This window comes from Marmota flaviventris, chromosome 11 (genome assembly GCF_047511675.1).
Source record: "Marmota flaviventris isolate mMarFla1 chromosome 11, mMarFla1.hap1, whole genome shotgun sequence".
In the NCBI taxonomy this organism is placed as follows: domain Eukaryota; kingdom Metazoa; phylum Chordata; class Mammalia; order Rodentia; family Sciuridae; genus Marmota; species Marmota flaviventris.
Genome location: NC_092508.1, coordinates 89,379,670 through 89,406,810, shown reverse-complemented (window position 1 = coordinate 89,406,810; position 27,141 = coordinate 89,379,670). Strand labels below are relative to the sequence as shown.

The 27,141-nt window shown below is 34.7% G+C and overlaps 1 pseudogene; it reads right to left on the bottom strand.

Moving 5' to 3' along the window:
• Nucleotides 1-2,467: 2,467 nt before the first annotated feature.
• Nucleotides 2,468-27,141, bottom strand: part of LOC114094754 (elongation factor 1-alpha 1-like) — a 60,950-nt pseudogene continuing 36,276 nt past the window's right edge.

The following is a 27,141-nucleotide window of genomic DNA, read 5'->3' as shown; positions in this document are numbered from 1 at the left end:
GGCTTTCTTTGTGGGAACATTTATAATAACAATTTGAAATTTTCTTTATCACATTAACTATTTCTCCTAGTGATAGATTCGGTGAGCTTTATTTTACATATGAGTTACATGCTTAGAAATTATAGCTACAGGATAAATGTGGATAATGAGTTGTTAAATGAAATGAGGATGATGGAGTTTAATTTGGGTTTTCTTAAGGGCAAGGTGTCATAAATAGAAAGTCAAGATTGTATTCAAGTTCTCCAAACTTTCTTAACCATAAAGATCTTCTGTCTTTCTGACCACCATCAGTGGAATATGTATACAACTTATTGTGGTTTAGATGCAAGAAGGTTCAGAGGAGAAATGATTGGATTGTGACATCTTAACATGGTCAGTAAATTAATTCCCTGATAAGGATAAACTGAGCGTTAACTGAAGTGGTAGGGTGTGACTGGAGGAAGTGGGAATTGGGGCACGGCTTTGGGGTATGTATTTCTATCCCGGGAAATGGAGACTTTTCTCTTTGCTTCCAGATCATCATGTGAGTTGCTTCCTCCATGATGTTCTGCTTCACCATGAGCCCCCAAGGAATGGAGCCTGCTTTCTAAGGACTAAGCCTCATAAAACTGTAAGCCTCTAAATAAACATTTCCTCCTTTACAGTCGTTCCAGTCGTTTTAGTCACAACAGCGAAAAAGCTGACTAAAACACGGCTGAGTATGACTTCTATTTTAACACTATGGGGATTATAGTTTGAAAAAAAAAAACCCTCTAAATATCTGAAATGGAATTCTTTTTGCCATAACTTTCAATATTTCTGTGTTTTTTTAAATTCTCTTAGAATTTTCAAGAATGTTATAAGGGGAATATGTGCCGTGGAATGCTGCTTGATTCCAAAGTCAAACTCCCTCTCGCCCCCGCCCAAAAAAGGCTAATTTGGCAGGGAACAAATGATTTTAATGTTTAAATGTTTATTATGTACTTATAGAAAAGTTAAGTGCTAGAAGTAAATATTTACAAGAGAATGGTAATAGTATATATGCTATATTATAATCACACTTAAGTTGTATGTCATTTGCCAAAAGGCCCAAATTACATAAGAGAATGTGTAAACTGATGCATTTATTGGGGAAAAAAAGAGTTTTGTTAAAGGATGATGAGAAGTATATTTTGGGGCACATCATAATTGGAAATTTGAGAATTTCTCTAATTGCACAAAGGGATTTTTTTTTACTTATTTTAAGTCTGAACAATTTATTTGTAAGGATTTTGACACAAAGGAAACTAAACATTGATGTGCAGATCTAAACGAATACTTCTATGAAATGGCTCTCAAACACATGCTTTGCTGCAGCTCAGAGAATTCTTAATACTTTAGATATTTGGTAAACACTTCAGTACCTATGAAGTTGTTGAAAGAGGCCAGTGCATTTTTTTTTTATTTTAACCTCTCAAGTACATTCTCTCTTTACTAAAAAAGAGAAAAGGAAAAAAAAAAAGATGGGGGGATTGCCTTAGTAAATAAGGTGAGACCAGAGCTATATGAGTGCACTATTGCAGTTGTCTTTCTCAATTTTTTTTTTTTTCCTTTTTAGAACAAGTTCTCACCATGCTTTATGGCTCTGAGTTTTGTGTTCCATGGTGTGGCAAAGAATGTCCACCTTCCCTCCACCCACACTAACCCTACTCCATATTTCAGTCTGTCTTATTTGCCATTCAAGACTGCATGGTATACATTTACAGAAATGTACTGAATATTTTATAAATTTTTATTTGGTTCCATAAAAGTATAATGTTTTGCCTCTAAATATTTTTATTAGTGAGACACTAAGAAGAGAGGAAAACAAGTATGTTTCCTATTTGTCATCATAAATTTGTTAATTTCTTCTCTTCTTTCTCTCTCTCCCCCCTATAAGTAACAGCCTTTAATATTACAGTTGTGACACTCTAAAGTAAATCACAAAGTTATTTTTTACCCTAACCAGATGTTGTAATCAGTACAGTCCTCCCAGATACTCACTAGGTACTTGAGACAAGATCCCCCTTAGTTTTCCTTCCAAACTAAATTCCCAACTAGAAAACTTAATTATACTCATGAAGTTAACAGAATCTCAACACCAGAAATAGGTTGAGGAACTCTTGCCTAACATTTGTATAGAAGTTCATGTTGACCAAAAGAAGACACAGGTTTCTCATTAAGCTTTTTTTTTTTTTTTTTTTTTTTGTGGGTCTCAAAATTCTGTGACAGATTTTTGGTCAGATTGTTTCGATTAAAAAGTACTGATTTTAAAAACTAATAATTTTAAACTGCTGCATACACACACACACACACACACACACACACAAATGGTCCACAAAATGTTTTCCTTTCCTTCTGAAGGTTTTCCGATGCATTGTTATCATTAATTTACTATTAAACTTAAATGGCCAATTGAGACAAACATTTCTGAGACCATTGTTCCTCCACTGGGGTAAGACTTGGGTGGCAGGTGTTAAGGGTAATATTCATTTAACCTTCTGAGCTTTCTGGGCAGACTTGGTGACCTTGCCAGCTCCAGCAGCCTTCTTGTCCACTGCTTTGATGACACCCACAGCAACCATCTACCTCATATCACACAGCAAAATGACTCAAAGGAGGATAGTCAGAGAAGCTGTCAACACACATGGGCCTTCCTAGAACCATATCAAGAATTTAGGACAATTTTCCAGCTTTTTATCTGAATGGCCATCGACCTTTTCTTTCACTTCAGCAAACTTGCAAGCAATGTGAGCTGTGTGACAATCCAGTACGGGGTCATAGCCAGCACTGATTTGGCCTGGATGGTTCCGGATATTCACCTATGCAGTGAAACCAGCTACGCCCATTGGTGGGTCATTTTTTTGCTATTACCAGCAACATTGCCATAATGAACATCTTTGACAGACATGTTCTTGACATTGAATCCCACATGTTGTTTCTGGGAAGAGCTTCACTCAGAGCTTCATGGTACATTTCAATTGACTTTACTTCTGTTGTGACATTGACTGGAGCAAAGGCGACCACCAAACTAGGCTTGAGAATATCAGACTACACTTGGCTCACAGGGAGAGTACCAATGCCACCAATTCTGTAGACATCCGGGAAGGGCAGATGCAAAGGCTTGTCAGTTGGGTGAGTTGGTGGCAGGGTGCATTCTAAAGCTTCAAGCAATGTGGTTCCACTGGCACTGCCATCTTTATGGGTGACTTTCCATCCCTTGAAACAAGGCATATTAGCACTAGGCTCCAACATGTTGTTACATCTCCAACCAGAAATTGGCACAAATGCTACTGTGTCAGGGTTGTAGCCAATGTTCTTAATATAGGTGCTGACTTCCTTAATGATTTCCTCCTATCTCTTCTGAGTGTAGGGTGGCTCAGTAGAATCCATTTTGTTAATATCAACAATTAGTTGTTTCAGACCCAGTGTGTAGGCCAGAAGGGCATGCTCAACAACAATCAGGACAGCACAGTCAGCCTGAGACATGCCTGTAATCATGTTTTTGATAGAGTTTCTGTGTCCTGGGACATCAATGATAGTCACATAATACTTGCTGGTCTCAAATTTCCACATGGAGATGTTAATGGTGGTACCACACACATGCTCAGCTTTCAGTTTATCTAAGACCCAGGCTTACTTGAAGGAGTCCTTGGCCATCTCAGCAGCTTTCTCCTTAAATTTTTCAATAGTTCTTTTGTCGATTCTACCATATTTGTAGATCAGATGGCCAGTAATGGTAGACTTGCCGGAATCAATGTGTCCAATGACAACAATGTTTTTGTGAGTCTTTTCCTTTCCCTTTTGGGCTTTGATTTAGTGGAGGTTTTCACTATGCCAGTTCTGGCAGCAGACTCATTGTGAAAAAGGAATTTGTTATTTTCTGATATATCTAATAGTCAAGTATATTTTGAAGTTACTAGGCAGAAATTTACTTCTATTTGAGTATATATATTTTTCTTATAAAAGCCCAGCTGCATAAAAAATAAATGAGCATTTTCAGGTTTCTAAAAGTGCCAGGTACTGTGGATTCCAGACCAAAATGGACTGTAATCTAAATTTATGAGACAAAACAGGACATTTTTAATGGGAAAAGTATAAGGAAACATCCTTGTGAATGAGTAATAGTTAAATATTTCTTAAACTTAAAACTAAAAAGTGCCAATCATAAAAGAACAAGATAATCTATATTAAATCTAGAAATATTATTAATCAAGACATTATTAAGAAAGTTGAAAGGTAACATAAATCATGGAAGAAATAGAGTGCATACAGAATAAGAAACTTCAAAAAATTAAGAAACGGGAAAATAATCAAAAGGTTTGGGAAACTCTTTTTTAAGTATTCTTTTTTAAATTAATTTTTTAATTTATATGACAGAGAAATGAACTACAGTTCATATTCACATATAGAGCACAGATTTTTCATATCTCGTGTTGTATAAAAAGTATATTCACACCAATTCGTGTCTTCATGCATGTACTTTGGATAATGATGTCCATTGCATTCCTTCACACATCAGATAGAGCACTAATTTCTAGGGTATATAAAGAACTAAACAAGCTAAACACCAAATAATAATAATAATAATAATAACAATAATAATAATAATAATAATAATAATAAAATAACCAAATAACCCAATCAATAAATGGGCCAAGGATCTGAACAGACACTTCTCAGAAAATGATAATCAATCAACAAATATATGAATAAAAAGTTCATCATTGCTAGCAATTAGAGAAATGCAAATCAAAACTACTCTAAGATTTCATCTCACTCCAGTCAGAATGAAGAAACTCTTTATACAAGAAGATATACAAATAGTTGAACAAAAAGGAGAAATACGGAAGGCAGAAGAGGAAGAGGAAGAAAGTGATTAACTTCATGAATCTCTATGGAATGCAAATTAAAACCATAATGGGATATAGTGTTCAAACATTAGAAACAAAGAAATAAGTCTAGATGAGAACATGGAGCAAAAGGAAATGCACAATTTGCTATTGGGAGAATAAGTTATCCCCAGTTTGGAAAAGATTTAGCATTATCTATCAAAGCTAAATATGCATATCCCTGACGTAATATTTTTCATTAAATGGAACAAATGTGAATGTTTATACAAGCACTATTGTTAGCCCCAACCTCAGACTGCAAATACTCATGTATACAATGTATTAAAAAGAAAGTATGGCATAGACATATGATACATTATTATACAGAAATGAGAACGAGCAGCCTAAAACTACATGCAAAAATATGGGTGAAACTGACAAGCATAACAATGGAAGAAGAAGGAGAAGGAGAAGGAGAAGAAGGAAAAGGAGAAGGAGAAGGAGAAGAAGAAAAAACAACCAGGCACAAATAACTATATTCTGTGTGATCCTATGACCCTATAGTCTACATGAACTAAAGAATATATAGTAATAGGCAGAATTAATAAATGAGAACTCTTCTGAGGATTAGTACTATAGTATATATTGCTCTTAGTACTGGATCCACAAATACATTCAATTTGTAAAAGTTTATTAATATTATATGCATTTATGATAGCTCAATAATTTTTTTAAAAAAGAGTAGATGTGACAAAAGAGTAAAGGGCAAAGGGGCTGGGATTATACCTCAGTGGTAGAGTGCTTGCCTAAGACATGTGAGGCACAGGGTTCAATCCTCAGCACCACATAAAAATAAATAACATAAAGGTATTGTGTCCATGTACAACTAAAAAATATTTAGCAAAAAAAAAAAAGAGTTAAGGGCAAACGATATTGGGTATAAATTTATAAAATGTAATGGGTACAAAAGAGTTTGTTCTATTCTCCCTCCTTCTTCATAAATTTGAAAAATTCATAGTAAGTTACAAATTTAAAAATTCAATAAAAAAATAAAAATAAAACCAATAAACAAAAAACTCCTTCTCACCTGCAGATATGTCTGGGATCTAATGCCACCATAAAACAACATCCAGAACTGTCAATACATTTGAGTACACTATTCACTGATACATCCCAAGTGCCTTGACCAATATGCACAATATAGTAGGAACTTAAAAAAGATTTGCATTGGAAATAATGATTGAACTTGGAAGGTCACATAATAGGAGTATTTACATTGTAGTAATGAGGTATAATAAGGCTCTTATTCCAAATTAGGAAATTTTGGTTTATGCTCTTTAATTACAAAAAAGGTAACATCTGGTGTTCCTTTATTCTGGCTCTACATTCTTTGTCTTAGGAACAGAAATCCAAATCACATCCTTAAGCAAAATAAGCATGTTTGTCTCTGGTCTGCAAGCCCCACCTAACTCCCACACAAACACTTTCTTTCATCACAAGCATGGGCCATTTCCCTCCAGGTTACCAGGAGCATATTTTATTTAAAAATGTGATTAGCTAGTTTCAAGCTATGAAAATACATTCAAATTTATACAGTATTTAATTTTCTTAAGATTATTCGGAAAATTTAACTTATTTTGTGGAAACGAATTTTTTAAATAAATATCTATTCAGATTTCATTTTTCTCACAAAGCAAACACCCAATAAACTCTTCTCTTTTAAAATGTTAATATTATTTATTTAAAAAAAGGCAAATCCCTCTGGCAAATATTTTTGTAGTAGGATAGTCATAGTTTACCTGATACTTTGTTTTTGAACTATAGTTACAATTTACTGACAATTCACTTCCACTATAAAAGTTGATACAGATCTTTGGTATTAACCTGGCTTGATGAACACCTGCAATCTCAGTGACTCAGGAAGCTGAGGCAGGAAGATCATAAAATTTGAGTCTATCCTGGGCAATTTAAGGAGTCCCTGCCTCAAAATGAAAAATAAAAAGTACTGAGGATATAGCTCACTAGTAGAGCACCCCTAATTCAATCCCAAGTTTTGCAAAATAATTAAATAAATAAGAACTTTGATACAGAATTGCCTAGTTTTGTTTTATGTACTCTGTGCCTTAAAGTATATCCCTCATAAATGTAAGCAAAATATATCAATCAATTATGATTATTCACAAATATTACTAAAGAGATTTAAAAGAGTAAATACATAAATACAAGTTTCAAGCTTACATATTTCAGATGCCTTAAATGTGACAGATAAGATGTAATGTTTATATAAATAACTAATAAAATATGGAAAATTTGGACCCCAACTTAAGAGTGTGCCCCACTCAAAAGTAAGCTAATAGAAGGATTGAGGCACTTCATTATTTAAAGTGAATTCCTAAATTGTAAAACACTCATTGGTTTAAGATAAGAGTAAATAGACTTAGACTATTAAATGTTAAAAAAAATAAATTAGTACTGCCTAAAAATAAATACCTGAATTTGAATATTTACATTTTTCAAACTGCCTATGTTTCATTCACACTATTAGGTTTACACATAAATTTACTTCGATAAAGTCTCCAGAAGGTTGTCCATTGGGTATGGCTTTAAGCAGCATTTGTAATGATTGCAGGACATTTATTTGGATGCCAGCAATTAGTAGTGTAATTTTACCATCCACCTAGTGGCAGAAGTGCAACTGGGAACCTGAGGCAACAAATTAAAGAAAGGAGGATTTCCATCTAATCCATTATCACATTGACTCAGAAAGTGAGTGTTCTAAGATGTAAATTTGATGAAGTTTCTAGTTAAGTCCTTCTTTGGCTCCCTATTTCCCTTAGGATACAATCCCACACCATTTTTGAGGCCTTTATACTCAGAAATGCTACCTGCATCCAACCCCCACTATTATTTTCGAAGATTGCTTCCCTCACATTCTACTTTATTTTTTTCTTACGTGTCCTGCTTTCTTTTCTCAATATATTTGGTCATCTTTGACTGATATTCCCCCTCCACTTTAACAAAGTGTGCTCTTTCAAATTACAATTCATGTTTGCCTTTCGACTTGACTTTTAGTGTGTTAACATCCCTGGTAAGGCTCCCATAAGGTAAGTATTGCATTCATCAAGGTTTTGTCTGCCTGATGCAATTGTCTTTTTAACTTGTGTCTTTCTAACCTTTCTCTAGGAACTCCCTATTGACATTTTGGGTTACTCTTTCCCTTTAGTATTTAACACAATATCCACTTCACAAGTTCTTAATGAGTGCTTCCTGAAATAACAAATGAATACATTATTAGAAACACATAAGTTTAGCTGGGTGCAGTGGCACATGCTTATAATCCCTGTGGCTGGGGAGGCTGAGGCAGGAGGATCTCAAGCTCAAAGCCAACATCAGAAAAAGCAAGGCACTAAGCTATTAAGTGTTACCTTGTATCTAAATAAAATAAAAAATAGGGCTGGGGATGTGGCTCAATGGTCGAGTGCCCCTCAGTTCAATCCCTGGTACCCCCAGAAAACAGAAGAAATTCATAGTTTGTCTTAAGACCTAAAAATACAAGTCCTTAAAATTATAAATTTTAACGAATACATTATTGCAATTATATTACATACACATTTTTTTTTTTTTTTTTTTTTTTTTACAAATAACCTATTGTAAATGTTCACCATCCCAAAGGTTTCAAAATCTCTTTAATTGAACACTAGGCAGTACACACTTCTCCAAGGTCAAACCTGAAACATTCAGTTCAGTTCTTTTTTTAAAATTTATATGTTCATGTTTTTAATGTGATTCCCTTCTCCTTGCTGAATTCATCGTTGAGTGACTTATACAGATAGCTCAATATTTCTCACAATTTCCACTTAAAGAGATAGAAGCAAGTAAAATTTGAGCAGCTACAGTAAAGTTTAAGAAAGATGAATGATTCACCCTGTTCTCTGCCTTAGTCTGTTTTCCTGTTCCAAGTTGCATAAATTGTTTGCCACCTGAGTATTTGTCATTTTATGTTAATGAATGTTTGCCGATGTCAAATACAACATGGACCCCTGACCAACAATTAATTTATGATGGGAAAGTCTTTTTAGATGGAAAAAAGAAATATCTCCTGTGCAAATTCAGCTATGTCAATTATTTAAAAAAATGTAGCCAATTCTGAAAAAAACAAAACATCACCTGAAAGTTTCTGTCAGAGCTGGTACAATAAGCACAGCTTATACATCAATGGGGGGCATTAAAGCATCAATAAATGAACTTGATGAGGGAAAGAATTGCCTGTATAACTGTTTTCCAAAGTGCCTTTCCATGACCAGCCAATTGTGTCAAGAAAACTAAATAAGCATACTGAAATTGAATGACTCAAAGAAACTAGAAAAGGCCAGAAAAATTATCTAGCTGAACTTCTGTCCAGCATAGGGTTTTGGGGGCTTGTTTGGGGCAAATTACTTTAGCAAAATGGGTGCTAAAATCCTAATCCTAGCCTGTAATCCTAGCAGCTCAGGAGCTGAGGTAGGAAGATCACAAGTTCAAAGCCCTCCTTAGAAAAAGCAAGGCACTAAGACATTCAGTGATATCCTGCCTCAAAATAAAATACAAAATATGGCTGGGGATGTGGATCAGTGGTCAAGTGCCCCTGATTTCAACTCCCAGTACCCAAACAAAAACAAAAATAAACCCTTATTTTCTCATTGATGAGCATATGAAAGAAAGGAAGAAGAAAAGATGGGAGGAGGGAATGAAGTTTTTAATTGCAAGGTCATAAAGTTTTAGTTCTACTTTTTTTACAAAAAAGTTTTATAATTTTGCTTTTACTTTAGATTTATTTTTCTTTATGAATTATTTTCTAAAAAGTATGATTGACAGGTCAATATTTGTTATGTTTTTCTTTTGGAAATCCTTCCGTTTTTACAGCATTAATAGAAATAAATAACTATAATCATTAGATTACTTTGTTGTCTTTTTAGAAAACAATGAACGTGTGTGAGAGTATCTTCGTGCACTGTATTGTATTCCATTCATGTATTTATCCTTTCACAAATACCCTATGGTCTTAATCAGGGAAACTTCCCCAAACACTTGAAATCAAACTTTAGGATTTATATAAGCCCTATCCTGTGTGTGTGTGTGTGTGTGTGTGTGTTTCCCCAAAATTAATTTTGCTATTCCCCTTGGTTTACATTTTCAGATAAACTTTAAAAGCAACTCCCGTTTTGATAAAAAAAATATTTGTGGATTTTGCATTGAATTTACAGATCAACTCTAGGACATCTAAACCACATTACAAGTCAAGGACATGGTATATTTCACCATTTATTAAACCTCCTTTAATTTTTCTCAGCAGTGTTGTATAGTTTTCCACGTGAATTTTACTTACCTTTATTCCTAAGTATTTATATGCTCTTGTAAATGAAAATTGCTAAAGTTCTGATAGTTCTTGCAACTTCTTTGTGGATTGCTTAGATTTTCCTATGTAAATGACCATCCCATCAATAAATAACAATGGATTTATTTCTTCTCCCCTAGTTTTTTCCTATTATTACTTTATTGTACTATTTAATACCGAAAGCACAACTTTGAATAGAAGCATGGAGAGTGGACACCCTTGAGTTGTACATTTTGGAGAAAAACCATTCAATATGAACCATGCACTGCAGTGTCAGCAGAGGATTTTAATATATGTCCTTTATCAGGTTGCTGAGTTTTTTTCTTGGATGAGTTTGAGGTTTTGTTAAATCTTTCCCTGCTTTTATTGAGTCAATAGAATTATTTGTCTCCTTTCTTCTGTTAATATGGTGAATGGAATTGATGGATTCTTGAATACGGATACTCTCTTCTCTGGGCATAACTGCTCCCATCTCATGCATGATTTCCAACTTGGTTTTCTTCAAGATCTACAAAAAGCTAGAGTTATTTCCCAAGGCTGTGTACTTTGGAAGACTTCAATACTAACCTCTGTTTTATGTGTGAAGGTGTTGAGATCTTGTTTTATATTTTCTTAGGGCAGGTATTAAAAAAACCTTTTAGGTCACGATCTTAGTCCTTAAGGTAGGTTTGTTGCTGCGGTTGTCTTTGTTGCATGTCCAGAGTGTTAGAATTGTCTCTTCACACAGACAAATCCAGAATTCCATGATCTTCCAGCATAGCTCAAATTCTGGTCTATTTCACTTTTGGTTCTGTAGCAGATGATTTCTTGTAAACAGTACCTAATCTCACCCTTTGCATCTGTAGATATAGCCTTGGGGAAGGATCCGTGAAGTCCTTCTTCTAAAGTTCTACATACACTTCCCAATGCAGTTTACTGTTGTGTGCCCTACTAATTAGATGCCAGCCACTTTGCAATCTAAACTCTGACATACTCAGCTTAATGGTTCTCCACCATGCTCCTCTTCTACTCTAGCTATGTCTTATAGTGACCCAATTATCTCCATGCACAGAGGCAGGCCAAAAATGAATTTCTCTTTTCTAATTTGATCACAGTCTTGCTCTGCCTATTGCATAAAATCTGCTATTTTGTATATTTCCCCAATGTTAGCAGACTTTTTTTTTTTAACGAGAAGGGTAGTCCAGGGCCAATTACTTTAATACTTCATAAAAACCAGCAGTGAAGTCTTTTCCATTGGATTTGTTTGTTTTAAATTATGGGATCACCACCCTCCATCAGATCTGATTATCTTCAAAATCTATAAAAATACATGTTATTTCAATGTAGTCTCATCTCCTTAAATAATACTTGTATAGAAATATTTCAGAATTAAAAATGTATATATTTTTATAACTTGAAATAAATCATAAGCTTTTTTCATGAATTTTAAGTTTATCACTATAATAAAGTTATGGAAAGTAAAATCTGTGCATTTGTCTAGTGTAGCTCTCTATACGTAATCCTCAAATTGAGAATCTTAAAGAACCATAAGAAGTGAGAAAGGATTCTACCCTGAGTTGGATCTCATTTGTATTACATTAAAATAAAATTCCTTCACTGGTTCCCTTAAGCTTATCCATATAAGAAAACATTGTAAAAAGCTGAAAATTTATGTACATTATTTGTCACTGATATTATGAAATTTCTTATAGTATAATCGGGACTAAATTAATCCCCAAATTTACCTTCCAGCCAAGGATTTAATCTCAGTTAAATTTGATATGCTACAAAAGTCTCAGCAGTGCATGAGAAAAAAAAAGAAAGAAAAGAAAAAGAAAAAGCTAAATAACTCCAGAATACTAGCCAGATGATTTATTCATAAAAGAAGGGTATTTTGTTGTTGTCGTTTTTGTTTCTTTTTAAAACATCTTCTCCAACTAAGAAAATGTGAAAGATTTGGAAAAGGAGTCTTATATAGTCAAGCACTCAAAAAATTTAAAGGCAGTACAGCTTTCTAAAAAAACAATAACAACAAAACAGCTTTATTGCTCAGAAAGGAGCAAAAGAAATTTGAGAGAGTTCTGCAGAGATGGGTTAGCAAGAATACAGACCTGACCTTCCAGCAATCTCTGAGAAAGAGAGGTTATTATGCAAATTGATGTGTCCAGCTGTTGTTCTTTTCCATAGTGGATAAAATAATAGGAAATGGGCTCAAATTGCAGCATGGGGGACTTGGGTTTGGCAGTTCTACAAATGGCCCTTTGCCTACTTACCCGAGGAAAGTGACAACTGATTGCAGGAGAGTATCAAGGAATACTGATTTCACTCTTGATTTATGGTTTCTCCAACACCATTTGGAATGCAGACCCGTTAATATTAAACTTTCAGGTCACTGTGTTCAACTTAACATACAACAGAATTTTTGCATGAAGTATACTGAGAGAATTTTATAGATATTACAAAATTTAGAATGATATTCCAAGAAACATAAATTTCTCCCTTTGTCCCTCATTTGGTGTTTTTATTGGTGCATTAAAATTATACATAATAGTGGGATTCATTATACTATATTTGAATATAATTCAAATATTCATAACATAATTTGATCAATACAATTCTCCAGTATCTTCCCTTTCCCTCACCTCCTCCTGAATCCTCTTGTTCTACTTTACTGATCTCCTTTCCATTATTATTATTTTAATTAGTGCATTATATTTATATATAGGCAGGATTTGTATATTTGTATATAGACATAACATAATTTGGTAGGTATCATTCCTCAATACTTCCCCATGCCCTCACCACCTCCCTCCTAAATTCCCTCCTTCTCTCTACTGGTCTCCTTTCTATTTTTGTGAGCGCTTTCATTTTCAATTGATTTTTTTTCTTTCTAGCTTAAATCATTAAATTTTAATCAAATGATTAAAAACATTTGATACTGTTTTAGACTGGCTTATTTTTACTTAACGTGATGTTCTTCAGTTCCATCCATTTATCAGCAAATGACCAGATTTAAATCTTGTTTGTGGCTGAATAAAACTCCAATATTTGCACATATCATATTCTCTTCATCTGTTGATAGACACCTAAGCTTGTTCCATAACCTGGTTATTGTGAATTGTGCTGCTATATACATTTGTAAGCATATTTCCCTGTAGTATGTTGATTTTTGTTCTTTTGGGCAAATACCAAAGATTGGGAAACTTGGGTCATATAGTGGTCCTGTTCCTAGTCTTTGAGGAATCTCCATACTGCTTCTCAAAGTGGTTGTACCTATTTTCAGTGCAACAACTATTATAAATGTACATTTATCTCCAAATCCTTGCTAAAATTAATATTTTTGATGATTGCCATTCTAACTGAAGTGAGTGAGATAAATTTTGAGTGTAGTTTTTGACTTGCACTTCCCTGATTGTTAAGGATGATAAACATTATTTCATATATTTGTTGGCCATTTGTATTTCTTCTTTCCAGAAATGTCTATCTAAGCTGGGCATGGTTACTCATGCCTGTAATACCAGCATCACGGGAAGCTGAGGCAGGAAAATCCAGAGTTCAAAGTCAGCCTTAGAAAATGTGAGGCACTAAGCAATTCAGTGAGACCCTGTCTCTAAATAAAATACAAAATGGGGCTGTAGATGTTGCTCAGTGGTCGAGTGCCCCTGAGTTCAATCCCTAATACCAATGAATAAATAAATAAATAAGGAAATAAATATCTATTTAGATCATTTGACAATTTGTTGGTTGAATTATTTTCTTCTTCCAGGTTAAATGTGGATTCTTTATATATCCTGGATATGAATCTCTTATCAGAAGAGTAGCTGGCAAAGATTTTCTTCTTTATGTAGGCTGTTTCTTCATGCTTTTGTTTTCTTTGCTGTTCAGAAGTTTTTTTTTTTTTTTTTTTTTCTTTGATGCCTTTCCACTTATTGATTCCTGGTTTTATTTCTTGAGCTCAATGAGTCTTATTAAGGATGTTTTTTTCTTGTGCCAGGTTGGAGGGTTGATCTTATGTTTTATTCTACAAGTTGCAGTCTTTCTGGTCTAATTCCTGGGCATGTGATTCATTTTGAGTTGATTTTTGTGCAGAATGGGTGATAGGGATCTACTTTCATTGTTCTACAAATGATTATCCAGTTTTTCCCACGCCATTTTTTAAATAGTCTATCTTCTCTATAACATATAGTTTGGCACCTTTGTCAAGAACCAGATGCCTGTTATCTATGTGGATTTGTCTCTCTGTCTTCTATTCTATTGCACCAATCTTCATATCTTTGTTTATGTCAATACTATGTTATTTTCATTACTATAGCTCTGTGGTTTAATCTGAGATCAGGTATTATGTGCAATGCCTCTAGTATTGCTCTTATTTAATAAGAAATGGATCTTAGAAGAAAAGAATAAGAAATTTCAAAAATCAAGTTTCAGATGAAAATAGTGATAACATAACAAAATTAATGGGACACTATGAAGGTAAGGGAGTATATAGCATTAAGTGCCTACCTTTTAAAAAAAAGATATAGATATCCCAAGTAAGCAGTCTAATGTTATATATAAAGGCTATATAAAAGCAGGAACAATCTATTTTTTTTAACACAATGCCTTTATTTTTATGTGGTGCTGGGATCGAACCCGGGTCCCGTCTGTGCTAGGCGAGCGCTCTACCGCTGAGCCACAATCCCAGCAAAACCAATGGAAGACAGGAAATAATTAAGATGAATGTCAAAATTAATAAAATAAACATTTTTAAAATAAAGAAAAAAGAAATAAAAATTAAAATAATTAATGTAATAAAGAGTTGGTTTCTTAAAAAGATAAATAAGGTTGATAAACCCCTAGTCAAACTAACCAAAAGGAAGAGAGATGACTCAAACAACAAAATTATTGATGAAAATGAGGTAGCACCACAGCCATTTCTGAAATCCAGTGGGTCATTAGGAACTATTTTGAAAAAGTATTTTCCATTAAAATTAGAAAATATAGAAGATATCAACAAATTTGTAGTCACATATGATCTACTCAAATTGAACCACAAAGATATAGAAACATAAACAGATCATTAATAAACAGATTTAAGCAGTAATAAAATGGCTTCAAACAAAGAAAATCTCAGACCAGAGAGTTTCTCATTCAAATTCTACCAGACCTTTAAAGAAGAACCTTTAAAACTCCAACCCTCTTCACATTATTCCATAAAATAGAAAGCTAGGGAACACTGCAAAAAATCATTCCATGAAGCCAATGTCACCCTGACAGCAAAACCAGATGAAGACATATCAAGGAAAGAACACTTTACATCCCCGATTCAAGCAAAAATCTTTAATAAAGTATTGGAAAACCACATTCAAAACACATGAAGTAGATAATAAACTATAATCAAGTTGGTTTCATCCTAGAGATGCAAGGTTGTTACAACAAACTCAAATTAATGCACAAAAATAGAAGGAAGGACAAATATCATCAGCTCAATAGGTGCAGAAAAAGACTGACAAAATCTAGCTTCCATTCATGTTAAACACACTGAAGAAACTATGGGAAGAAGAAACTTACCTCAACACCAGAAAAGCTATATACAACAAACCCAAAGCCAACATCATACTGAATGTGGAAAACGGGAAGTATTTCCTCTGCAATCAGGAAAAAGACAGGATGTTTACTCTCACTACTTCTATTCAAAATAGTACTTAAAACTCTAGCCAGAACAATCATCAAAATCCTACAAATAGGAAAAGAATTGTAGGTGTCAATTTGTTGATTACATGATCCTATACATAGAAGACCCCAAAAATCTTCAACCAGAGACTTCTAGAGCTGATAAACAAATTCAGTGAAGTACCAGAATATAAGATTAATAGACAGAAAACAATAGCTTTTCTATACTCTAGTAATAAATCTGCTAAAAAAGAAATCATGAAAACTACCTGACTCACAATAGCATATATATTATCTGTATATACATACATATAGTGGTAATCTAACCAAGGAGGTAAAAGATTTTTATAACAAAAAGCCTTGATTTCACTTTTTCAAAAAGCACTTCATTTCAATCATTTTGACTCCTAAAAAGGTCAAGAATAATAGTAGAATTAGTTTATAAATATGCAGGAGTTTAATAAACTTTTTAATAATTTTCACCTACATTACCTCTTTTCATGGATTATATGTGGTTTTCCCCTCATTTTGCAGAGAAGGAAAGAATGGCCTAAGGAAGTTCAGTGACTTGACCAGGTGTGGCAGAAGATCTTGAATTACACTCATATCTGACTCTTGTCCTCTCCAAAGGCCTTTCCCTGAGGCTCCCAGTGCGTTCCATAGCGTGGTGCTGCAGAGCACAAAGTTGCCTCTGTAGGTGTCATTGGGCCTCACTAGAAAAGCCACTCACATTGCTTGTGATGGCCTCAGAATCTTCTGGAAAATCTTCTTAGGAACTTAGGCTACAAATATAAAAAAACAATACAGCAATCGGTTCTGTTAGAAAGCTGAGGAGCTATCACAGCCTATAGTCAAGAGTAGGCAGAAATGATAAATATTCAGAATAAAATATACAATAAAGAAGAAAAGATCACCGATTAGGGAGTGAACAAGGCCCGTGATAGTTAAATATCATGAGGAAACAAAAAAGACAAAGGGAAAAGAAATTGGGTAAATGTATTTGCAGTAAAGTCAATTATACAGAACACTAACAGATGAGAGGCCTGTTGCTTCTGAGGCCCCTGATAGTCTTTGATTTTGAATATCCTCCCAAGAAGACTCTTCAGGGACAGATTTCTGATGATTCTCATTCTTTGGAAAAACAGGCCCCACTGCAGCCCCTTGCCTTGTGCTCTTTCTGAAGCTGCTTCTTGTCATATTCTGGCTCCTTGAATGTGTATATCTTGCCAATCTCAATATTTGGAGTTTCTTGAATATTATTTGTCTTTTCGCTACCAAGAGACTTCAATAAATGGCATCACATAGTACTGATAATAGCAGCCAATAAAAAGTTAAGGCTCAAGTGTTGGAGGGGAAATTATTGGGAATAATAGTTTAAAACAATACTAAAAGAATGACTTTTAGCTATATCAAGGAATTAAAATGGAGGGTATTTTGATGTTTACAATATTATAAAAGAAATGAATGTATCTGAGATGGGGAAATGAGCAGCCATGTTTTTCTATATATGTCATATTTCTTTGAAATCTAGGGAAAATTTTTTTATGATCAGTGCTATGAGTTGTAATCTTTATTTTAATCATTTAAGATGCTCTATTTTGGTAATCTAGACTATTAAATATGGAAAATTTTTGAAGTCATGATTTTGTATCATTTTCCCTGTGTATTCCCCTACAGTGCCTAGACTGTAAGCTGCCCCGAACTCACAATATTAAATATTCATAAAAAATCTTACTAATTATGCTATTATACATGAAAGCAGGAGGTCTCACAATGACAACACATGACTGACATCATGAGTTTTATGGGGTGGAAACAGAATTTGAAACCAGCATCTCTAGTTTAGTAGCCACTGATACTTTGACTCCCAGCCACGGCTCTTATCAATTCATCCATTCATTCATTGAACAGAAATTAAGAGTTGACTTTGTGCCAGGTTCTTCTCCGGGAACTGGGGGTAAAATGTCGAACAACAAAAGACAAGACTCCCTGCCATTATGTAGCATGTACTGAGTTCTCAGACTTTATAGCTCACAAACCTTCCATATATCACTGATCTCCATTCATTTCTTCACCCTTATCTTGCATTTATGAAGTTCAAATTCCAAGGTTAGCATTTTGCATGAGCAAAATTAAATATCAAGTCCTACCAGCTTTCTTCATACAGCTGCAACTTACTCACACTGTCCCCAACCATAGAACTTTCCAGGGTTGATGATTGGCTTTCTCCTTGAAGTCAGTGAAGGTACATATTATATCCAAAAGTTTCAGATATACTAAAAAACAAATTCAGAAGATTTTATGGTTTTCAATGAGAAATTTTATCTTTCCAGACCACATTTAAAATTGATTTTAATTGGCAAACCTTCTGTCATGGGTTGAGTTATGTCTCTCAAACTGCTGTATTGAAATTCTTACCCCTGTGACTCAAAATGTAATCTTATTTGGAAATAATATGGCATATTATTCTTGTCATATTCTGGCAGTTAGTAGTTAGTGATACCACTGTTTATCAGTGATGAGTCCTGTTTCTTCACATGTTGAAGTAGAATATTAAAGAAGCACACTGTGGCAAGTAGGATTTATTTAAAAGGGGGTAGCATAGATTTTTCCAGGGAGGGAGAAGGGGACCCTAGTTGGTATCCTGGTATCACTACTAGGGATACCAGGATACCAACTAGGGTCATCTTGTTCATCCTAGATTTTCTTTGTTCCCTGCTCTCTTCCCCCTCTTCTCTTTCCTTCCTGACTAGGCCCAGGAGATGGCCAAAATCTGAAAAGCAGATGGATGGGGGAAGAACCAAATGGAGCAGCCTAGGACACATTAATTAAGGACATTTATAACTCCCTGTAGGGAGGGACAATTCCTGGGACAGGTTACCTTAGCAACAGTTTGAAACAGGAGCAAGTTATCTTGATAAGGGTGGAGGAAGGGCTCTGAAGGCATTTCAGTCCTTCAGGGGACAGTCTCCAACTCCTGGACTCAAATTGGCCTCTTTGATCCAACCTGACTCGATTTACTTATCTATACTGACTGCCTGTCTAATTCTGGCTTCATTTGTATGAGCTTATACTATAGCAGAGTAGGACACTGTACCAATATATGTGTCCTTATTGGAAGAGGAAAATGTGGACCCAAATTCATGCCGAGGGAAATACTTTGAGGAGACAGAGAGGACACCCTGTGACAATGGAGGCAGAGACTGGAGAAATACAACTCAAGGAATTCAAAGTATTTTAAACACCAGAAACTATATCAAGCACTATACCAATGACCAGAAGGGATTTTATTTTAAAGATTTCAGAGGGAGGTTGACTCTTCTTCTGCTGGTATGTTGACTTCAGACTTCCACTTCCAAAATTGTGAACTAACACATGTATTTTGTTTTAAAACCTCCAGTTTTTAGTAATTTGCTACATAGATCTTAGAACTACATTCTTTTGTGTTTTTTCACGGATACTCTTTCTTCTTTCTCCTTCTCTCCTTCTTCCTCTTTCCTACTTGTTTGATTCCCCAGGTCTGACTTCTTCTTAGTTATTATCTCACAGGAACTACTGCCTGAGTCATTTAATAAAGATCCCTCTTCGTAATGCTAAAGAACGCCTGAAAGTTGCAGAAATGCTTCTCTCGGTTCATGATCTTACAAAATGCATCAACCCATAGAAATGTCTTGGAGCAAGGTTTCTGCTCCTATTTGAAGATGCTAAACATCTGCTTCATTGGTCCTTTGGCATCTTTATGTCTCCGAAGACATGTAATCTCCCTCCTTAAGAGAGTTATTAAAACACACTGCAAACGATTAGCAAGTCCCAGAGCATGTGAACATGTGGATGTTTACCAGTCCCAGGTAGACAGGGCATTTTTCCTCAGTGCTCAGTGTCACAACTAATCAAGTTTTGCCTCTCATAGAAGCACTGGGCCACTTTAAGAAAAGATTTTCTACTCCAGATAATCACACTACCCTGCTGGCTATGCAAATTATACAGTATAGAGCATTCTTCCTGAAAACCTTTTCTCCAGGAAATGTTTTTTTCAAGACCTGATTTTTTTTGCAACTAAAAGGAGTACCTGTCCTTGACTATTTCCTTCTATAAACAACTCAAGTAGCAAAGTTGTCTTGGTAAATTTGCCCTTTTATGTCAAGAACAATAAAGAACAAGGAAAAGGCATGGAAACATTAAAGAGACTCCATTCTCTTTTTAAAGCCAATACAGTTTTAAGTTTTAAATGTATAATCTTTAAAATCAGTCTCTCTGTCTCTCTGTCTCTGTCTCTCTCTGTCTCTCTCTCTTACAGACACACACACACACACACACACACACACACACACACACACACAATGTATGTTTTATTTAACAAACAATTCTGAAGTGTGTTTGTTGTTTCTAGGGACTGTAGGAGAGACAAAGCCAAAAACAATGTAATGCATTTCCTTAAACAACTTTCAATTTAGTGGGGGAAGCAATGACCATCTTCCATGTGCAGGATATACAGGGCAGGCTAGGTGGCACATTGGAAAATGCACAAACTCTATAATCAGATTTCCTGTATTCAAATCTTAGCTCAGCTATTTGCTAATCTCTTATCTTCAGCAAGTTTTTTTTAGACTTTCTAAACCTCAATGTTCTTACTGGTAACCAAGTAGCCAAGTCATAGATCTACTTGGAGGGCTTTAATTAATGTACATAAAGCCTTCACATATTAATGGACATAATGGAAAACTCTTAGCTTTTAGTGTTTTGTTTTGTTTTCTTAAAAAGGGTAAAAATAAGTTGGGCAGAAGGACTGAATGAAATAAGCGTATCTATCACAGTAGGAATGTTGGTGTGGAATATTAACAATCTGGAAGCTATTCAACTTTGGCTGGGCTGAGTAGCCTCACAAATCTGTTTAACATTCTCCACAGAGACCAACTAGTGACAATAACCAAACAGGGGGGGACTACAGGGAGCAAGAAACAGTGGTTAAAAAGAGGCAGTGACATTCTCACCACCTGCCGTCACCCCTTCTCCTGAGCTATCAGCAGCTGCTCTGAGGAGAACAGTATCTGTGTCTTACATAGCAATTACTTGGATGATTTTCTGCAGGGAGTTGCTATTTTTCTGTTGACAAGGCACATTGAATTGATCATTTGGCATTACATCATATTCAATTTACTGTCTCATAACACTTTATTTGTTTTATATAAGGAGTTGTGTGCCAGAGGGCTTTGATGATGTTGAAAATGCACCATTTCAGTCACTCACCTCCACTGCTAATGGTTTTGCTGCCAGCTCTTTAAACTTGAATTAATTTGGCAACTTAGCTCTCAAGTAGAAGTAGGAAATCTACTTTTGAACATAGATCAAGCCAGCTGGAAGCCGAAATGTAAGGTAAGAGAACTTGCTTTGTTAGAGGTTGTAATACCAGATTTTTACCATTTGTGAAACCAGGTTTTTAAAAAGTATATTTTAAAATTTTAAAGTAGTTTTAGATTTACAGAAAAAAATTGTGCAGATAGTTCAGAAAGTTTCCTTATATCTAACACTGTTTTTCTTATTTTGACATCTTATATATCATTTACTTGCTGCAACTTATGAACAGATATTAATGTTTTATTGTGAACTGAAGTCTTCATTGTTATTTCCTTAGTTCTTACCTGATGTCCTTTTTCTGTTCTAGGCCATCATCTAGGGAATATATTACACTTAGTCATTGTGTTTCCTTCATTTCCTCTTGGTTGTGGCAACTCCTCTGTCTTGTTTTTAATAACCTTGGCAGTTTATACAGGCTAGATATTTTGTAGAATATTATTAATCTTTAAAATGTTTTTTTTTCTCTTAATTAGACTGAGATTACGGGTTTGGGGGAGGAAGACCATACATGTAAAGCTCTGTTCTCACTATCACATCCCATCAAGGACTCATGCCATGATTAAGGCTTACTTTCCCCTCTGATAGAAATGCTGTTTGTCAAATTTCTCTATTGTAAAGTTACTCTTTTCTCTCCCTTTTCCAAACCGTGCTTCTTGAAAGGAAGTTATTTAAAGGGTGGGGATATATGTTCCATGTCATTCAGTGCATAGTATCTATGTACATTATTTGGAATTCTTCTGCACTTAGATTTTGTCTACTCTCTCCTCACCACCATACATTTATTTATTTGAGTATTTATATCCATATAGATTTAGTGGTATTTATTTTATACATTGGGTTATACTCTAATGTATATTGTTTATTTCATTACTTAAATTGTTTGACCATTGGAACTTTTTTTTTTTTTTTTTTTTTTTTTGACTCCTGTCTGCCTTTTACATACTGTTAGCATTGTGGATGATTTTGTTTGAGTTTTCTGTTTGGTTAGTTTTTGTTGTTGTTGTTGTTGCTTTTTTTTTTTTTTTTGTACCTCTTTACTGTCTAAAACCACAAAGTATTCTGGATCCATCTTGCTCAGCTGCAGAACCATTCATTTCCCCAAGAAGCACTGATTCCTTTATTGAAAACGGTTTTAGAAACCAGTTCAGCAGTTGTGTGAGCTCACTGCTTCTGGAGTGCTATTGCTTCTGATACTGAGTTTTCCTATTTATTAACCACTGTCCTTCCTTTAAATTCTCTAGGATCCCACAGTCCTCAGAATACCCAGGATCTCATCCTAGTGAGATGCTCCACCAGCTAGTCTTAAGAGAGCTGGGCAGAACCATCAAGTTATCTAGCCGGGTACTATTCCTCCACTGCTCTTGAAATCAGCTTCCTTAAATAATTAGTTATTTGACCCTTGCACAGAATCTTAGAACTGATTTTAAATAAATGTTTGTTTCATTGAGTAGAATCTGATAATCTAGTTCCCATTAAGTTGTCAAAAACTGATAATGGATTAAAGTGTCACTACTCACAGAAGATAATTGAATTTTTAATAGAGAATTTCTGAAGACATAGCCAAGTCCCAAGGACATGACAGAAAAGGTGGCGGATTCTTGCTTTAGAAGACAAATGTAAGCAGGTTAGTATCAACTTAATGGGTTCTGGCCAGCATTTTGAAAAATTAGAAAATGATGGAAAATACCCTTATTCATCAAAAAGGATGAGAATACAAATCATTTTATGATCTCTGTGTGTGTGTGTGTGTGTGTGTGCATGTGTTCTTTTATATTGAGTTGTGATATATATGATGTTGCAATTCTCAATGAACAGGAAGCTATTTTTCTCACCATTTTATATAATGATAGCATATTAGAAACTAAGAATTTGTACAGCAACTTTTGCAAAGTAAATTACTTTAGTTTCTTCTTTTTTTAAATTTGAAAATGTTTCACTAGTATTGATATAGTCAGTGGAATTTCATATTGGTCTTATTTGCTATGCTGTGTGTGGTCTGCTTATAGACATATGGAAAGATGATGCATATATGAAAGGAACCACATTCTTTCTATTTATTTCCAGGTTTATTGTCTTTATTAAGGTGCATTTTGGTACATCTGGACAGTCAGGAAAGCAGAAAAACAATTAAACATGTAGGCTCTGCTTTATTCATGAAACAAATCCTGCCATTTCTTTACTGTGTAGCATTAGCCCAGTGACCTTAGTTGACTCATTTTGAAAAGGGGACTAATGTTTATGCCTGATGGAGTGGTTGTGACAGTTATAAACATACTATAGTTAGTATGTTATGCATTTAACAAATATTGTCAGCAAGGAAGCCAATTTTCTGCAAACTGTAGATCAAAATTCCTAAGTGGATCCTGAAATCAATTTAATGTTCTATCTGCAACATTAAAATAATAAAATAGACAAACGTAGCATGACAGGTACACGTAAGTAAATTTGTTATTCCAAGCTTTGCTCTTTCTCTCTCTCTTTCCTTATATAAGTGTGGGAGTCTGTGTGTGTGTGTGTGTGTGTGTGTGTGTGTGTGTGTTGCGTGCATATGGTATGGGTATCAACTCATTAGGTAAAATGAATGTCTTTAGGATGAACATGATCAAAAACATTTGAAATGTCAGGCTGATGTTTCCTTCCGAATAAGTAAATTAAACCTTCTCCCACCTTCAACTTTAAGCTCAGTGTCTCTCTCTTTCAGGCAACAGTCATTCAACTTTCTATGTGGGTTCAAACTTTTATCACATAATGAATCCTTAAAGTCTACCTAAGAGAACTATAATTGCATATATGCTCATGTGATTGTTAGACCAATAGTTTTCTTTTTAGACTATATATTCACTGATAGCCTGGACCAGTCCTGTTTGCTCATTTCTGTATTCCCTGAACCTAACATGTTTCCTGACACACAATAGATAGGGTATAAAGAAAGAAGGGAAGAAAGAAAGAAAAAAAAAATTCTTCCATTTTCTCTAGCATCACCTCATGTATACCTAGTTTTAGGTTCAATAAATTCTTCCTACTTAATACCTCTCAGGTTCACCTACTTGACTGCATCATTTAGGGAACTTAATTCTTGCCTGAATTTCAACAATATTCTCTTAGCTGGTCTCCTTATCTACGCCCTGCTGCTTTTCCTCCCACTCCAATCCAATTAATTTTCTCCCTAAGTGATTTTTTTACTAAAATAAAAATCTGATCATGCCACCTTTCAGCTTAGTATCTTCAACAGCATCTAATTGTCCTCAGGAAGAAGTTCAAACCCCTTATTATGTAGGGGGTACAGACATTCACAGTCATAAATGCCATCATGCCAAATGTTAACTTTATTTTCATTTAACTCAATTTAATTTTTTGATTCCTAACTACCCTTTTCTGAATCAGAATCAATTGCTCACTTTATAACATAAACTCAGTCCAACCCACTGATGGCTCAGTCAATTCAGATTTACATTTCAGTCACATAAAGTATTTTAATCCTTACAATGTGTCAGTGTATGTGTCAGTGTGTGTGTGTGTATACTTCTTCTAGAAGTTTTGTCTAATATGTGTGAGATTACGTGAGGATGAGAAGGATGACTTGCAAAATTTCTACCACCTTGCTTTGGTGGGCAGGGAGCAGGTGCTTCTATTTCTTGTTGTTCACCTACTTTAGATCCACATTGGTCACATGGATATGACCTCAGATTCTCAGCTAGAGGTAAACACACCCATAAAAGGTGATTTGAACAGTCTATAGATGTTTATAACTTTTCATTGATGATGGTCCATGAAGAGGAGTTACACATTCTTCTGGCCATTTGCTGGCAATTGTCTACTTCATAGCCTTCTGGTGAATGACCCCTGAGTCACCAACTAATATTACAAGCCAGTCTTCTTGGTATTTTTACTCTGCATCCTTCTATTCCCTTTCTTTCCCTCTCCTCCTTCCTTCCCTCTCCCTCATTCCTTCCCTCTACTCTCTGTCTCTATGTATTCCCTTAAATGTGATGCCTCTTTCTGGGAATGGCTATATGCCCAGACTTTCAGGAGACAGGACTTATTACTAAGGAATGATCACCCTCTTCCTAAAACTTTCATGGGGCATTTGACTGTCAGGACCATGCACAGTTTTGATGACATGCTGCTTTAACCTTTCAAATTTCCTAAATTTAAGACCTCAAAGAAGGGAAACTATTCTGTAAGTGTTCCTTGTATTTCTCTGCACATGTTTAAACCCTTTAGATTATGATTTAACTTCAAAGCTGATAGCCATTTTAACGTCTTGAGTGAAAGGAAAATTTGAGACGTGCTCACATATATCCTTCATTCCAACATTGGATGGTGACTATGGGATTTATAAACCACAGATTTATCTCTGTTTATTTTATTCCCCCAATTTAAACACTTCCTTCTGGGATTAATGGTAATCCAAAGACCTCTGTAAGCAAGTGGGTGACTGGATCTGGGGGTGGTAGAATTTATTTTATCAGGCACTATTCTAAGAACTTTATCATTTCATTTCATTCTCAAAAAACTTTTGAGGATGGCAAAATTACTTTATTTTACTGATGAGGAAAACAAAAGTGTGAAAAAGATGTAATCTGTGTAAGGTTGGATAAAATTTGATAAGGAAAAAATTGCAACAGAGGGACATTTTTTGCTGTTTTTTTTTTTAATTCAGATAGGTTTTTTTGTTGTTGTTGTTTTTCTGTGTTCTTTCCTCCTTTTTAGTAAACTATGTTTGAAGTTTACAATATGATATTATGGGATACATATAGGTAGTAAAATTGGTCGCTATAGTGCAGCCTATTAAAAAATATATTATCTCACATACCTTATTTTTGTGACAAGAGGTGATAGAATCTACTTATTTAATAAAAATCCATAATAAAATTTTACTAATTAGAAATTTATTAATTACCATCTTTATATTGTACATAGAAGTATATTCTTGTTCACCTACTTATGTGATATTTCATATCCTTTTATCAGCATCTCTCCATTTTCTACTTCCCCTACTCCTGCCCTTGGCAATCACTGTTTTATTCTCATCTCTTTAAATTTTAATTTCCCTTCCTTCCTGCCTTCATCTTTCTTTCTTTTTTTTTTCCTTTTCCTTTTTAGATTCTACAAATGAGTGAGACCTTCCAGTATTTTTTTTTTCTGTGTCTGTCTACATCATTGATCATAATGTCCTTCAGACACATCATTGATGAGGCAAATGACAAGATCTCCTTCTGTTTTAAGGTTTAATAAAATTTCACCATATACATAGTATCCATTTGTCTAAAAGTGGACACTTAGGCTGCTTCCAATATCTTGATGATTATGAATAGTTTTACAATAAGCATGTTGCAACAGACATCATTATGAGGTGGAACACACATCAGAATACATGAGGTATATTTCTAGGAGAGGGATTGCTGACTCATATAGTACTTCAATTTTTACTACCTTAAGAACCTCTATATTGTTTTTTGTATTGTCTGTATTCATCTGTTGTTCCACCAACAGTGTACTAGTGTTCCTTTTGCTCTACAGTTTTACCAATATTTATCTCCTATCTTTTCTATTACAACTATCTATGAGGTGCACAGGGTTTTTGATTTTCATTTCCCTGATGATTAGCAATATTAGCAATTTTTCTTCATGTATGTCTTCACTATTTTATGTCTTCTTAAATAAATGTCTACTCAGCTCCTTTAACCATTTTCAAATTGCTTCCCAGAGAGATTCTTAATCTCATATCCTTGCTGTTGTTTATTTTGACATGTTGCAAATCATCTCCATGTTTTACATCATATCCATATTGGGATGACAGAGTCCAACCTCCAAATGGAATATTCTTTATGTTTCCTCTTCTTCTTACCATAAAAATTCAGCTCGCCACATTACCTTTTCTGAAAAGAAGTTTTCCTCTTTATCTCCTATCTCCTTCAGTTAGAGTCTGTTGTACATGCTCCTTTCACC